Here is a 15,764-nt window from a genome sequence, read left to right as displayed (position 1 = left end):
CACTTGTTACTTAGCTAGAAATGGGTGATTGTCTCATTGAAGCAGAGGAATATGAGTCTTCCTTAGATCATATTAACATTTATACTGACCATGCTGACAAATCATTACAGGAAATATCAAATTTTGAACATTCCTTTAATTCTGTGTCTCAAAATAATGCATCTGGTGATATATTCTCTTTTCGCGACGATACACCACCTGCCATTCGTGCGCCCACCGTTTGCGATGAAGATTTGTATGAATATTTCAGTGAACAAAGCAATAGCATAAGCAAGGAGGTTTCACTTATTTCATCTGATTTGCACACAAGTGGGAGTTCAACAGATTCACAACCGTTTGGAAATGTGCACTTTACTGAAACCTTGATGACCAGTACTCCGAAGAAATCAAAAAGTAAGTCATTCTTTTCAAAAACTTTCTTTTGTTTAATATATATAAGTATCAATGTGAAAGAATGTACATTGTGGCATTAATCTTGCTCTTGTTAGAACTATATATACCACATCTTTCAGTCAAAGAGCTGGTTTCATAGAGAAATGCAATTTTTAATTAAATCAATGTGTTGGATAAATTTTGTATTTTAGAAATTGTGTTCTGGTGATAAAAGTAACCTATTAATTAAAGTTATAATGATTAATAATTGAGATTTTTGTTCCCCCAAAATACAGTTTGGACAGCATTCCTCCTAGAATATGTGAATAATTTTAGGGAGCAGTCACACACCCTGTCCATAATTTCCAAAAAAAATTTAGTCATGCATGGATATGAAGGGAAAAATTTGTAAAATGTGAATAGCACCAGATGAATTTACAGTTATTATTTAATACAAGTTTTGGGAATTTTGTACAATCAAATTTTCACGATTGTACTTGATTTCAAGCAATCTATATCACAAGAGAAATGTTTTCCTATAAATTGTCATATTCTACAATGCAGACCTCTCACGGTTAGATTAATACCAAAACCATTTTAAGACAATTTCTCTCAGACATTAGGTGGTTCTAGCTCTCTGGTATAAAGCTGGTTGACAGACTTGGGGGCTATACATGTACCTGTACATTTTTGCAGAAAACCCTGTATTTAATAAAAAAGAGGCAATTTATTGTAATCTATATATGCATGGCTTTTGAACAAATTTTTCTAATCAGGCCTGTGGTATGCTGGGGTGCCATTTTATTTCTGAGAACTGACTTGCTGTTATAGCAATGTCAGTTTAGAATTATATTTTCAAAGAAAGGTTGCCCCACCACCTTAATCCTTTGTATCTCTACCCAAATAGTTAAGTTATTTTCCCTATACTCCCCTTTACCATTTAAGTTTTTTTTTTCTTTGTCACCAAGTTATTTATTTTTGCCTGCCCCCCCCCCCCCCAAACAACCATCTTCCTCGCCCACTGTGAAAAAAAGATGCAATAAATTATCTGCTGTTTTTATTTTACAAAAATAGCCTTTCAAGAAAATTTTATACTTAAGACTAAAATGTCTATATATGGAGGTTAATTAAAAGATAACAATGACTTAAATTCAAAATTTAGAAGCATCTTGGACCTTTAAGAGACCTCAAGGCAGCCCCAGACCTTCTGCCTGGCAGTGCCTATGAAAATACTTTGTATAGAACACCCCCACATCCTCCAAGGAAATACCTTGAGCCATCCATAAAACTTCAAGAGTACAGTTGACCTAAATATATTATAATAAATGTATAACGGGATGGCACTCAAAATAACGCTAAGATGTATAGACGGTACTGTGAACAATTAACCTAAAATTTACTGAACTTTAAACCAACTGATTTTAAATTAAATGATAGATTCCAGTATATTAAAATACGTTTTAAATAACTTGAGATGGTGGTTTATTTTGTATTAATCTCTAATTAACAAATTAAATGAAATTTCATCAGTGATAAAATTCAGCCAATAAAAATACAATACTGCAGTCGACTTAACTCTTAATTCCCCCAAAATATTTAACTTCATACTTCCCTAATTTATTAAAGACTCTAATAGATAACTATAGGCTTTAGCTTTCTTCAAGTTACTGTGTGGTAGTATAAAGAAAAAAAATCCCCGTAGTTCTTAAAATTTTACCTACATCTTATCCCTGGAACAACCCAAAAATTTGGAATCCCTGTAGAATGCTTGCTCACTTATATACCCCTGGGGAACCATCCAAAGAAATTCTGCGCATTTTCTCCGATTTAGATTTAGACAGAACATAACCAAAGCGGAATTAACCCTTAGGCTAATCTTTGATATTCCCATGAGCGCGGTGCGAGGCTATCTATATCTGCAGTTTTGAGGAAGGGATCCTAAATTTAAAACGTTTAAACTTAACAGCAGGAACTGAACAATCTGAGGCTTTCAATCTCTGTTCTGCTTTTTTTTGGGGGGGGGGGGTGTTCTTTATATTTTGTACTCTGAAATAAAAATCGATTAAAAAAAAAGAAATAAAAAATTGAAATTAAACAAATATGAAAATAGCAGGCTAATTGATCACTGAATATTTAGAGGCCTTTCTACTTTCTAGAATGTTTCCATATAATTTGAATTGAAAAAAAAGAAGAAACTGCAAGAAAATTAAATCTATAAAAAACAAGAATTCTCTTTTAATAAATATCGGGTACAGTGGACATTTTTTTTTTTTTGGTGTGGCAAAGTGCCGAGTAGAAAATAGCTTGTGTTATTTGATTGATGTAAAATAAAAATGCCGATTTTCTGATAAACTTCTTATTTGGGTTTTCTCATATTTTAAATGAATCAAGATAATCAGTTTAGAGCATATGAAACAGATAAGACCTACAGTGGCGAGACGGTGTACATATGGGAAAAAGAAGGTCGGGTTCGGGACTGCTTGAAATAATAGGCATAAAGTTCAAATAAGTATTTGTGTGGGTTGAATTGAATACGACTAGCATTAATTAAATTCCATTCCAAATATGCATTTTAAAAAGAAAAAAAAACTTACAATGATATTTAATAACATTTAGAAGTTTTGACTTCAACAAGGGAAGCTGAAGAACTCTAGATCCACCTCTCAAAGCTGTTGCCATCAGTTGTCTCGAATCACTCTCATCATGGGTATTTGAGTGATCAGCGTTAATTGCACTTTTATTGAGTTCAAGCCAAAGCTTTACCGGACGAGTTTTCTTGCCATGGGTATCCGCCAAAACAACATGGAACACCGGAAAATCGTTTCCGTCTATAAAAGAATACTTTAACAAGTTTAAAATACCAATAAATTATAACTCTTATTCATTAATATGTTATTCAATATAATTAATTACCTTACAGCCGTTACATCTCGTTTTTCTAATTAATAGAAAAATTTGTCTGCGTATACATAAGAGGCGCGGATCAAAGAAGTAAATGATCGCGAAAATTCACCTTTATTGCATTGTTATGTAAATAGAACGCAACAACACGTGTCTGCACAATACAGATACATGTGAAATACCAGTAAAAACGTAATTTGATTAAAACTTCTAGTAGATTATACACGTGCCAACATGTTGGTATGTTATTTGTTAGCTTGGATTTGAATGAAACTCCACCCATTTACACAGGCAGATTAGACACAGCTCACTGGGGGTTCCAAATATATTGTAAAAATCATACTGGAGGATTGATCATCTGTTCAACAGCTTATAAGTTTAATTTAGTTTGATCTTAATATTAGTATTTTATCTCTACGACATAGAAAAAAAAACTTGTTTAAACATTATTTATGATATTTTTATTAATTTCACTTTTTCTGTTCTTTCAATTTGGAATTTGGATGTCAATGCCAAATACGGTTTGGCAGATATATCCAGGCGCGGATCCAGGAATTGAAGTAAGAGGGGGTGCAAAAAAGTAGTCAGGGGGTCTGGGGCTGCCTTGAGGCCCCCAGTGGGTCCAGGGGGTGAAGCCCCCTTAAGCTCCTGGATTCTAGAGATTTTGTAGATTTTGTACATTTTTACATTTTCTCGAAGAAACTATGATTTACGCTAACTTTGACAATTTTAAGGCGGGATATTTTTGTAAGAGTTTCAGTGTTGAGTTTATGGTGCAAGAATGACCAAATTGTTCTCTTGACCTGCATTTTCATGTATTTCGAATTGTTTTGCATTTATTTATATTATTAATAATGGTCTTTGATTTTTATTAAGTAATGACTATTTTTTTCAGGCAAACTATAAGAGTGTGTATTATTTCTTCTTTGAACTTGTTTCATAAATTATTCTTATTTCATTCATGTGAAAATTACTGGCTATAAAATAGTCTATGTATATTTTTGTTGGCACTGGAAACCTTTATAATATATTTCAGGTGAATGGTCTTTAAAGCTTCAAAAGAAAAAACATCGAAAGCTACACTGAAAAAGGCCACTGCAGAGCAGTGTGATTGTCCAAAGAGATGCACAGGTAGGACATTTTACTCTAAAGAGATGATAGAGGACTCAGCTATGTTAAGGAAGGAAATGAAAAATGCGATCTAAGTACCTTCTTAAAATGTATTATTTTTAAAAATCTTTATAACAAAGTAACTGTTTACATGTAGGAAAGGTAATATAGATATCCATAATGGATAGGTTTGGGTCCGCACACAGTACCATTTATATCGCATGTATCAGCTGTGTGTCACGTGACTGGTATAAAAATAGAATTGATAAGCTGAATGTAGAAAATGACACTAGTGCAAGGGCATACGCATGTTTTTGGAGAGAAAAATTGTTACACATTAAAAAAGATTTACATCTGCTACCCGAAAAGTGCTGGGAGCTAGTTTGAACTGCTTCGGAAATGCTCGTAATTTTGCTGAAAATGCGTACACGCAGCTAGGTTAAGGACGCCCATGAGATATACGCCTTAATATATTCAGGGAAAATGAATATAATTTTAATATTTTTTTTTAACAGCATTACTTTTGATAAATGTAAATTGTGGTGTTTGCACGTGTATATATATCGAGTCTCTGCTGAGTTCGGCCAAAGCGACATCGCTTACATCAGCTGTTTGTCACGTGACAGGTTTAAAATTAGAAGATATATGTACCACTACAAAGATCGTAAAAGTTCAACGATATACGGGTATCTTTCCGCTATGAAATTGATTGTGTTTTCTTTGAGACAAATTCCTTAACACGAAAAGTGCTGGGAGCAACTTCCTCATGCTCGAGAATTGTTTAAAATTTAGCTGTCTTTCTATAAACTCCAGACAAAAATGTAATACGCATTGAAATGATGTTACATTACAGAATAAATAAACAATGCACAACCAGCTCCCAGCACCTTTCAGAATAGTAGGTATAATAGCTACACATGTTTAAAAATTCGGAATTTATAGTGAAGCGGATATCGTTGAACTTTTGATATTTTCGAGGGGCTGGACCTGTCATTCTAGCATGTTACTGTACAAATGTGCTCCCTACGGCTTTATATAAAGTCTACACATTATCAATTTAGTTTGACAGTAAAATGTGGACTAATATATTTCAGGATATGTCTTTCTTTTGGTCCGACTACGCGTGTTTCGTATCTATTTTTATTTTTACAAGCTACGATAAAAGCTTGATCCACGCCTCAAGTACAGAGAAACTGCGTGTCAAACTAAGAAATGACGTCATCTTAGTAAGTACAGCGAAATCAAGCTGGCTTTCATTCTACTTACGCTAAGCGCTATTATGGCAAGATAAATTGCACACCCATTTATCTTTATAATATTTATAAGAAACGAAAGTATTTAGTGGGTTTTAAAAAGAACATACAGCATTTATTCATCGAGATTCATTTGTATTGATTTAACGTGACGTCATAATAGCTTTCCCGAACCTCTGCATATACTGACGTATATATGGGAGTCCTTAACCTAGCTGCGCAATAGCTAAAAATTCCTACTTTGCTTTAATTCTGTCATGAATAAATATAATGCTACACCGACCATAATCAGCTCCCAGCACTTTTTAAAATATACATGATATATGCAATTGATATTCCGTATTTCAGCACAAACAGTGTAGTCTATGCCCTTGCACTTTTGAGGTTAATTAGGAATATAATTATCGTGTTAGCAATATTCTTGACATTCTCTGTCGTTGTGCGGCTCCATAGCACCTAGATAAAATAATAATCTACATATGTGTTTCAAATAAATTATTGACTTTCAATTTTATTGATTAGATTTAAACATTTGCGATGGTTTTATATTTATTTAAGCATTTTTGTAATTATTAAACCAATGGATCCACTCCTCTGGATCACTTGTACTGCGTCAAGTCAAGGTTAGTGACGTCATTTCTGACATAAGATTTGCTTCTAATTACTCGGCAGTATTGTTATCAAATGTTCTGATTTTACATTCTTTTATAAATAATTGATAAAATAAATGAATGCAAGTTTTCATTTATGCATTATCATGTAGTTAAATAGATTTTTGTTGCTTGTGAAATTTTTAATGACGTCACAATGAAACTTCCCATACAGTGCATCACAAATGTGAACTCAGGCCTTCCTTAACGAGGTTCGCTCCTGAGCTTTTGAGCAGATTTATATCTTAACCTATATTTCAAACATTCTGCATAAAGTTTTAATTCTTACAATATTTTTGGATTCTACAATGCCAATTAAACTATATTCAGTTAAAACTCCATGATTAAATTCCATACCAAAAGAATAAAGTGAGGAACTATATTTTGTGGCGGAAGGTTTTTAAGAAGAAAATGATCATTTTTTCTCTTTCCAAGTATTTAAAGTATGTTAAGTTTGAATTCCTATTTTTCCATGCAGTCTGCACACAGAGTTATTTTGTGCAGTGAACTGTTTTATACTGGTCCTAAATTATATACTAAATAAACTGTCATGAATTCTATCATCATATTTGATAAATATAGCAAATATATTGTGAAAGTCAAGAAAAAAATATCCCTTTTTTCAGCTTAAAATTAGCACTATTTTAGAAATATCTAAAAATTAACATCATAGACCCCCACTTTTAATTTTCTTTTCTGAATATATAAGATACTTTAAACTATTCTTCTTAAATTCAGTAAAATGTCATTACTTTCAAATGACATTTTTGCTTGTTAAATTTTTAATGCCAGAAAAATGAAATTTTCTGAGTGCAAAAAGGTCAAATTATTGAACATGCGGAGTAATTTGAAAATTTTTTTCATTGTCACAAATTTTAATGTGTCTATTCAAGATGACATAAGACTGTGTTTGTTCCCATAATTTATTTGAATAAAAAATATTGGAGGAAAAACTTTTAAAATTGGTTTATATGTAAGACGTATTTAGGGTGCAAAAAGGTCAAACTAAATGCTCTGTAGCGCCAAAAGAAGCGCATTGACCTCCGTTTTTTGTTTTGATTTTTAAATAAGCTATGTGTCTAAATTCTAAAAATATACTTGATAAAAAATGCTCATTACTTTTGATGGCAGGATCCAACCTCCTTAACGTAGCTGAGGAGTGCCATTATGCATTATGGAGTTTAAATCCAAAGGACACGACACATTGGTTCAGAAAAAATTTTGAAGTTTTCCAAAGTTTAAGGAGAGGAAAATTTGTCTTCAAGTTAAGGGGTCATTCTGTCTGCCTCAGGAGCTGGTTAATTGCCCATGGTCTTTCAAAATCCGTCTTCTATAGACAAAGGAGGATATGGATGAAAAAAGAAGTTCCACGTCATCGACAAGCATCACTGGGAGAGAAAAAAATGGAAGCACTGAATTGGTTTGGAGAGAATGTAGCATCAAGGGGAGAGAATCCTCCGCATGTTCAAGAGATCTGGCTTCCTTTTGGACTTCGTAAGAATGAAATATATCAAGCATATAAAATGGAAATGGAGCTGGATGATAAAGAGTGTGTATCACACCAAACCTTTTTGAACATCTGGAATGATCATTACTCGCATGTAAGAATAAAACTGGTAAGAGAAACAAATCTGGTCTCCGTATAGAAATTACATATGTAATTTTTATTGGCTCACACTTAAAACATGATGCAGCTTTAATGATATTGATAAGACTGCATTCTTAGACTATTTTTAAACACAATTCAAATTTGAGAAGTGCAATATTAACAGAACTCAGTGCTAAATATGATATATTACATACAGATGTATCTTTAATTTAGTTTAGTTGAATAATTGCATTGATTTATGCACACCAAAGTCAATTTCACAACATATTATAATATTCAACATGTTCAATATCATAGGAATTTGTGAAATAATTAACCAAATTTATATTGAAGTTAATGAGGTTAAATTTTTTAGCATTTAAAGAAAACAAACCAATTATTATTGTTCGACGGGTGACCTATATTTTAAATGTACGTGAACTACTAGAAAAAATGTAACATATCAAGTACTTTATTATATACTAGTAGTTTATGCTTACTTTTTTTTTAAATTTATGGTTCAGTTACTTTTGAGCACCCCCTCCCCCCCCCCCTTAAATTAACAATGTGCTTTCATTATTGTAAATGTACCTGTATACTTATTTTATTGGTGTGTCAATAAGCTTAGAAATTCATTTGTTAATTTTCAGAGTAGCTTATTCACAAGATGTACAACATGTGATAAACTTGACAGGGAGTTGCATAAACAATTGAATCCAGAGAAAAAAAGAAGCATATTGACTAAGAAACAAGATCATCTTCACAGGCAAATGTAAGTATATATATTTCTTTCGAAAAATGTGAACAGCATCAATAGAATTTAATGGTACATGTACATTCATTATACCTCCACCCTTTTAACAAAGTTTGGAGGTGCATGTATTTAGGAATCACCTTGCCATCTGCCTGTCTGTCTGTCTGTCTAGCTGTCTGTCTAAGCAATCTTGTCTGGATTATTAACTTATATTATAGAATCATTGGAAGCTTATACCTGGTACAGAGATTGACCAAAAGTCATTCTGGCAAGTTCAAGGTCATTGTATTAAAAGTTGTAAAATTCATAACAGTTCTGTAACCAAATTGATAACTAAATAGATAGTGATTACAGGGATAGAAAACTTGAAAAAATGGGTATTTTTTTTACTCATTAGATGCCTGCCTAGTATTAGGTATTCCCGTTGTTTGAAGAATGGTTTAAACAGTATTAAAAATGCACTTTTTTTTCTAAACCCAAAAGAATCTTCATTTGAAGGTTTGTAGGCCTTAACTGATACGGACATTTAATTAAATACTACTCATTTGACATCACATATATAATATATAAAGAATTTATCTCTTTAAATCCAGTAGTAAGATTAGCTAAAAATAGAGATTGTTGTGATTATAAACAGAAATATCCTGAATTTGATTGCAACATTTAAATGTTGAAGCTATGAAACTTTCATGAATTAATATTTATATCCACTTAATATATGTACTACTAATATCTTATGAAATTTCTAATGAAATGATAATAGTTGGCCAAATCGATCTATACATGTACAAACAATTTCACCAAACATTTAAATTGCCATCTTGTTACGCAGTGTCATAAAAAGTATAAGCATCGAAGCATAAAGCCACCTTAATAAGGTTAACATGCTAGTTATGCCCCTTGAACTTGGAAAAAAAAATGAGCAAATTATTAAAAACTAAATATGGCATTTCAAATTTTGGCTGCCTGCGGGGGGATTAATGGCGTTACGACACATCTAGTTCTGCAATTTAGCTGCAATATTTATTCCCATGATCCATACTTACAACCAAAGAAAGCATTTCATTGTTTAAATAATTTTAGGCCATTGCTTGTCATAACATAGTGATATGAGAAGTTGATCTTGTAATATTTCTATTAAAGTATTATTTATATAAGTAAGAAATAAAGAGGTTAACAAGGACACAGAAAAGTGGAGCATCCCCTTCAAAATTAGCACATCAATCCCCAAATATGTATCTGTGTATTATGCATGCACTCATTCACTCTCTCACACACCAGTGCATTACTATATCCCCTTCAACTTTGTTGAGAGGGGACTAAATGTTCACAGGGAAATGACATTGGTTGATATGTGATCAAGTTTACCGGGAAGCCCTTCAGGCTTCTGTGACCAACCAAGTTCATTTCCCTGTGAACTTTTGAAACTTATTATTTATTTCTTAAATAAATGCTATTATTTACCAGACTTACTTTTTATTCAAATCCAGTGCTTAAAATACATTAAAAATAATTAAGAACCTTTATATTTATATGCTTATACTGTATGCAGTCTTGTATTGGTATATGCATGTATCTGTTTTTTGTTGATTTGATTGTGAGAATTTTTATGTTTTAATCTAGGAAGGAAAAGACAGCATATTATAGGAGAAAGGTTGTAAGCAGACGCAGGCCAGACAAGTACCTTAGCTTAATCATTGATGGAATGGATCAATCTAAAACAAACATTCCCCATTTCAAGGGAAGACAAAGTAAGGTATGTATTACTATAAATATCAAGAAACTTTTAAACTACATGTTAATGCCAATATGGTACAGCAAATCCTCTTTAAAACTCCTCTAACTATAGAGATTACTTCTAAGAGTTTTGTTAAACATATACACTCGCATCAACTAGTGTCAGCACTAAAGGTCATATCAACTATAAACCAGTATAACTCAAAATTTTTAACCAATATTTTTTTTTCTTGTTCAACTTTCATTAATTTCTTTTACAATGTTTCTAGCAATTACCAGTGTTCTATGTTTGATACCTGTAAAGCAAAGGGTTCTCAAAATTATAAGGAGGCAGCAGTTGGGTCTACTTAATGGTTCAAAGGTACAAATCACTGGGGGTGGGGTTAATTACATATCCCAATGTAAGTTATAAGTTCAGTTACATGTACACATAAATCCCCCCCCTTTCAAATTTAATATCAAAAACCAAAGGCCTAACCATTGGTATGACACACAATCAGCCAAAATACGACCCAATGATAGGTCATAGGTCATGACCTGTCCCCAGATACAAAATTAACTATTTCCTTCTTTATTGAAAAAGCAGTTGTCTGTAATATAAAAAAGCTACTTTTTTATTTATTGTGAGGAATGGTTCTACAAAGTTGAGGAAATATGATTGTTTTGATCTTACCGACTTAAGAAAAAAATTGGTGAATTTAAATTTTCTAAAAGTTCTTTATAATTTTTGAGAAAGATCAATCCACATGTGATTTACAGCACTTCTTTATTATACTGTAGAACAGTACATCTTAAGTTTCTCCTTTACAGAGGTCAATATTTTTGTAAGGATTTAGCTAGTATTGTTTTTACAATTATTAATTTCAAATCAAATACTTCTTGTAACTTATTACTGTGAATTGATAAAGTATATCGTAAATTCTTATATCGTATTGGAATTTTTTTTTATATTTTGCAACTGTAGGAATTCGCAGCTACAAGACAAATGTTCACGTGACTGGGGTCCTAAGCCATAGCCGCAATAAGAAGATTCTGTACACAGATTTCCACCAGTATAAGCATGATTCCAATCTAACACTGAATGTTCTTCTTAAAGTTCTTTGGAATCATTCAAAGGTATTGAAATATATTATAATTTAGTATGACAATCTATGTTTCTACATACAACTGCTTTGATTAAATTGTTCAACTTCTTATAAATTTAAAAAACCTTCTTTAATAGGGAAAACCATTGCCACCTGTTCTGCATCTTCAAGCAGACAACTGCTTTAGGGAGAACAAAAACAAGTATGTACTCTCTTTCTTGGAACTGTTAGTCAGAAGACGGATTTTTTACGAGGTAATTTCATTAACTATACACAATACATAAGCAGATTTTAATGCACTGAATGTAAAGTTTTTTAGCTCACCTGAGCTGAAAGCTCAAGTGGGCTTTTCTGATCACCTGGTGTCTGGTGTTCATCCTTCTGCCAATCTGTAGACTTTGACATTTTAAACTTCTTCTCAAGAACCACTGGATTAATTTTAACCAAAGTTTGTACAACGCATCACTATTTGAAGGGAATACCTAATTGTTAAAATGAAGGGCCAAGCCTACTTTCAAGTGGAGATAATCAACAAACGGCAAAAATAGAGTGCAGTCATTAAAAAATCTTCTCAAGAAACAGTTGTCCAAAAGAGCTGAAACTTATTTGGAAGGTTTCTTAGTTAGTATAGATTCTAAATTGTTCAAATCAAGCCTTGGGGGGTAGGCTGGAGCCAAGATACGGAATCATAGTTTCAAAGTTTAGATTGAAATACATGTATTAATAAAAAATCTATAAAAATCTTCTTGGAGGAGGGGGGGGGGGGGATCTGATGCAGGTCAGCAGGGCCAAAGTAACTCGGGTGAGCGTTGTTGCCCATGGACCTCTTGTATTGACATATCTTTACAACAAGCAAAGTATCTGATGGACTAGAAATATTAAATGCTGATATAAACTTTTCACAGGTTCAGTTATCTTTTCTACATGTGGGCCATACACAAGAAGATATAGACCAAATGTTTAGTGTTATCGCAGACCATTTGAGGCATAAGGATGCTACAACTTTACCAGTACTTAGCAACATTCTCTATGATGCAGAAGAGCTCGGAAGTTGTTTTGATATCTCGGGTTGGTTAAGTCCTCATCTAAGAGGTGTTAAACATCACACAAGGACAAATACATTCAGGTATTTAATTATTGTATTGTCTAAGAATCAATCTTAATCTGCAGTTGTTGATATGTTTGAATGTTTGTTGCTCAACGTCCCTTTGAGAATTTTCACTCATTATGAGATGCCACCACTTGCCGGTGGAGGGCAGCAAATATGGATCTGTACTTGGCACTTAAGAGCTTTGAGCAGTGAGGGGTCTTTTGTCGTACCAGCACCTACTGAGACACGATACTTCAGTTTATATAATCTCCTCCAAAGGCCTGATTCCACGTCCCACAGTGGGATTCAAACTCACATAATATGTTACAGAGGGTCTGAGGTCACATATGGGAAGTTTAATTGTGATGTAATAAAAACATTAACAAACAACAACATTCAATTTAACCACATGATGATGCATATATATATATATATATATATATATATATATATATATATATATATATATATATATATATATATATATATTAGGGATGTCAAAATATTTATTTTCCTTAGTCGATTATTCGATTCCATTATTCGAACGATAGTCGATTATTCGGAACATTTTCTGAAAATAAAATTTTATTTCAAACTTCACTGGTACTTGACGTATTTATAACTCAAAAACCCCTTTACTTAAATATGTTTAAAAAGTAACATAAGAATTAATGCAACGTAACGTTTGATAGCATGATTATTTGAAAAAAAAAATTAGAAATCTAATTCTCCAAAATTTATGATTTCCCCATCAATCGAATTCATAAATTGGTCTGTACATGCAGAGTGAGCATTCAAAAATTGCTAGCCGATATTTTTTAAAGCTTATTATGAAATAAATTGGGGGGGGGGGTAATTTCACACTTTCCAAACGCCAGGTGGTTGTTAAATTATTAAACAGTTAGTAACTGCTTATTCATTAATTGATTGCTCTGGCTATCAGAATGTCCTTAATTATTAACAGTTTAAAAATGCAAGCGAATTGTTTTAATAATTAGCGTCAAAACATATCACAGCTATGGTTTGTTCCTTGCATTTGAGCAATCTTAAAATAAAAGATAATTGGTACAACGTATAAAATCAAGTCCAATTAATTATTTTACAAACAAAGCCCAGTAAATATATTGATGGCTGATTTATTACAAAAACAACACAAGCAGTAACTGATAGATAATTCTCGCGGTAATGAAGCATTTATAATTACTCTACTTTCTATACACACACGGAAAATCAAGTTTTTTATAGAGGAAAATTATCTTATCAATTGTCTTCGAGGAAAGACGGTTTCTCAATTTTGTAATGAAAATTCCATATCGTTATCACTCTTTAATTGCATTTTTTAAATTATAATATTCTAATGTCGTTTCATTATTCGATCGTCGGTCCATTCGACTGACAGTCGAATAGTCGACTATTCGTTGACATCCCTAATATATATATATATATATATAAAACAAATTGCATTGATTTATTTTATTGATTATTTATAAAATCCTGAAAAATCACAATATTTGATAACAATACTGCCAAGTAATAAGACCTTACTCTTGTGCCATAAATGACGTCACTAGCCTTGGTATGACGCGGCACAAGTGATCCAGAGGAGTAGATTCACTGGTTTAATAATTACAAAAATCCTTAAATAAATATGTAACCATTGTCAATTTATAAATTTAATCAATAAAACAAACGGATTTTTTAAAAACAATTATATAGATACATGTATATCAATTTATCTAGTTGCTATGAGGCTGCATAGCAACAGGGAATATAAAGAATATTGCTTTCATGATGAGAATATTCCTAATGAGCCCCAAAAGTGCAAGGGCATAGACTAGTCTGTTTGAGCTGAATTATGGATTATCAATTGCTTATATAATGTTTATTTTAAAAAGTGCATGGAGCTGATGATTTCATAACTTTATTCATAACAAAAATAAAGCGAAGTAGGGATTCTTAGCTATTGTACACATTTTTGGCAGATTTGCTAGTACTTCCCAAATAGCACTAACTACCTCCCAGCACTTTTCGGAGACGATGTAAACCTTTCTTAATGTGCATCTTTTTTTTTCCTTTAAAACATGCATATGACCTTGCACTAGCATCATTTAAAAATTCAGCTGAACAATTCTATTTTAGTATGAGTCACTTGACACACAGATTATAATTGGTACTGAGTATGGCACAGTCGTATCTAGTAAGGATTTCTATATTACCTTTCCTACATGTATACAGTAACTTTGTTAACAAATGAAGATTTTAAACATATAAAGAAGGTAATAAGATTGCATTTTCAATTTCCATCCAGAACCTGCAATGCAAGAATCAACTCCTTTCTCTGCGACTCCGGAGCAAATGCTTTAACCACTGTGCCATTCTTGGAACATTTAACATAGTTGACATCTAAACTCTTACTTTTTCGAAAGGAAAACAAATTAAAATTTCTATATTTATATTCATTTCAGATACAGACTGAATGAGGAAACTGGGGATATCAACATTTATTATCGCAAAAATGTTGACCATTGTTGGAAAGCACTGCATGGAAGCTTTTTTAATCAAAAATCAGATGGCTCTGTCAGCATGCCAACAAGACAACCCGCCGTGTTAAATGCAACATTTGAAAAAATTGACATCCCTAATCTCAGAAAGAACATGAAGATTTGGAAAAATATGATGTCAGAAGAAGATATTGCGTGGTGGGAGAATTTTCTCAAAACCTTAGATGAGACATCAAACAACCCACGAAACTACTCAAGAACAGGAGCTGTTTGGGGCCTCTCAAAGATTCCGAAGTATGCTCAAGAGTCACTTGAAAATGATGACGACCTTTCTGCAGTGCCAGAGCATCTTCAGCGGATTCTAACAGAGGAAGAGGAAAACCCAGATGTATATTTTAGTTAATTTTGAAAAAATGGTACATTTAAATTTTTAGCTCACCTAAGCCGAAGGCTCAAGTGAGCTTTTCTGATCGAATTTGTCTGTCGCTGTTGTTCTTGTAAACTTTTCAGATTTTCATCTTCTCAAAAACCACTGGGCCAATTTCAACCAAACTTGCCATAAAGTATTCTTGGGTAAAGGGGGTTCAAGTCTATTCAAATGAAGGGCTACATAGGGAAAATCTTTAAAAATCTTGTTCTCAAGAACAGCAATGCCATGATTGGGCATAATTATATGGAAGCATCCTCAAGTAGTGTAAATTCAAGTTTGTTCAAATCATGACC

General features: G+C 32.6%; 1 pseudogene; it reads left to right on the top strand.

The window, feature by feature from the left end:
• The first annotated feature begins 20 nt into the window (after positions 1 to 20).
• On the top strand, positions 21 to 15,450 carry LOC133179874 (uncharacterized; annotated as a pseudogene).
• Positions 15,451 to 15,764: the final 314 nt, after the last annotated feature.

This window comes from Saccostrea echinata, unplaced genomic scaffold, assembly GCF_033153115.1.
Source record: "Saccostrea echinata isolate AGI-Se365-2 ecotype Australia unplaced genomic scaffold, CSIRO_AGI_Sech_v1 ptg000005l, whole genome shotgun sequence".
Taxonomy (NCBI): domain Eukaryota; kingdom Metazoa; phylum Mollusca; class Bivalvia; order Ostreida; family Ostreidae; genus Saccostrea; species Saccostrea echinata.
This window is presented reverse-complemented; position numbering and strand designations above follow the sequence as displayed.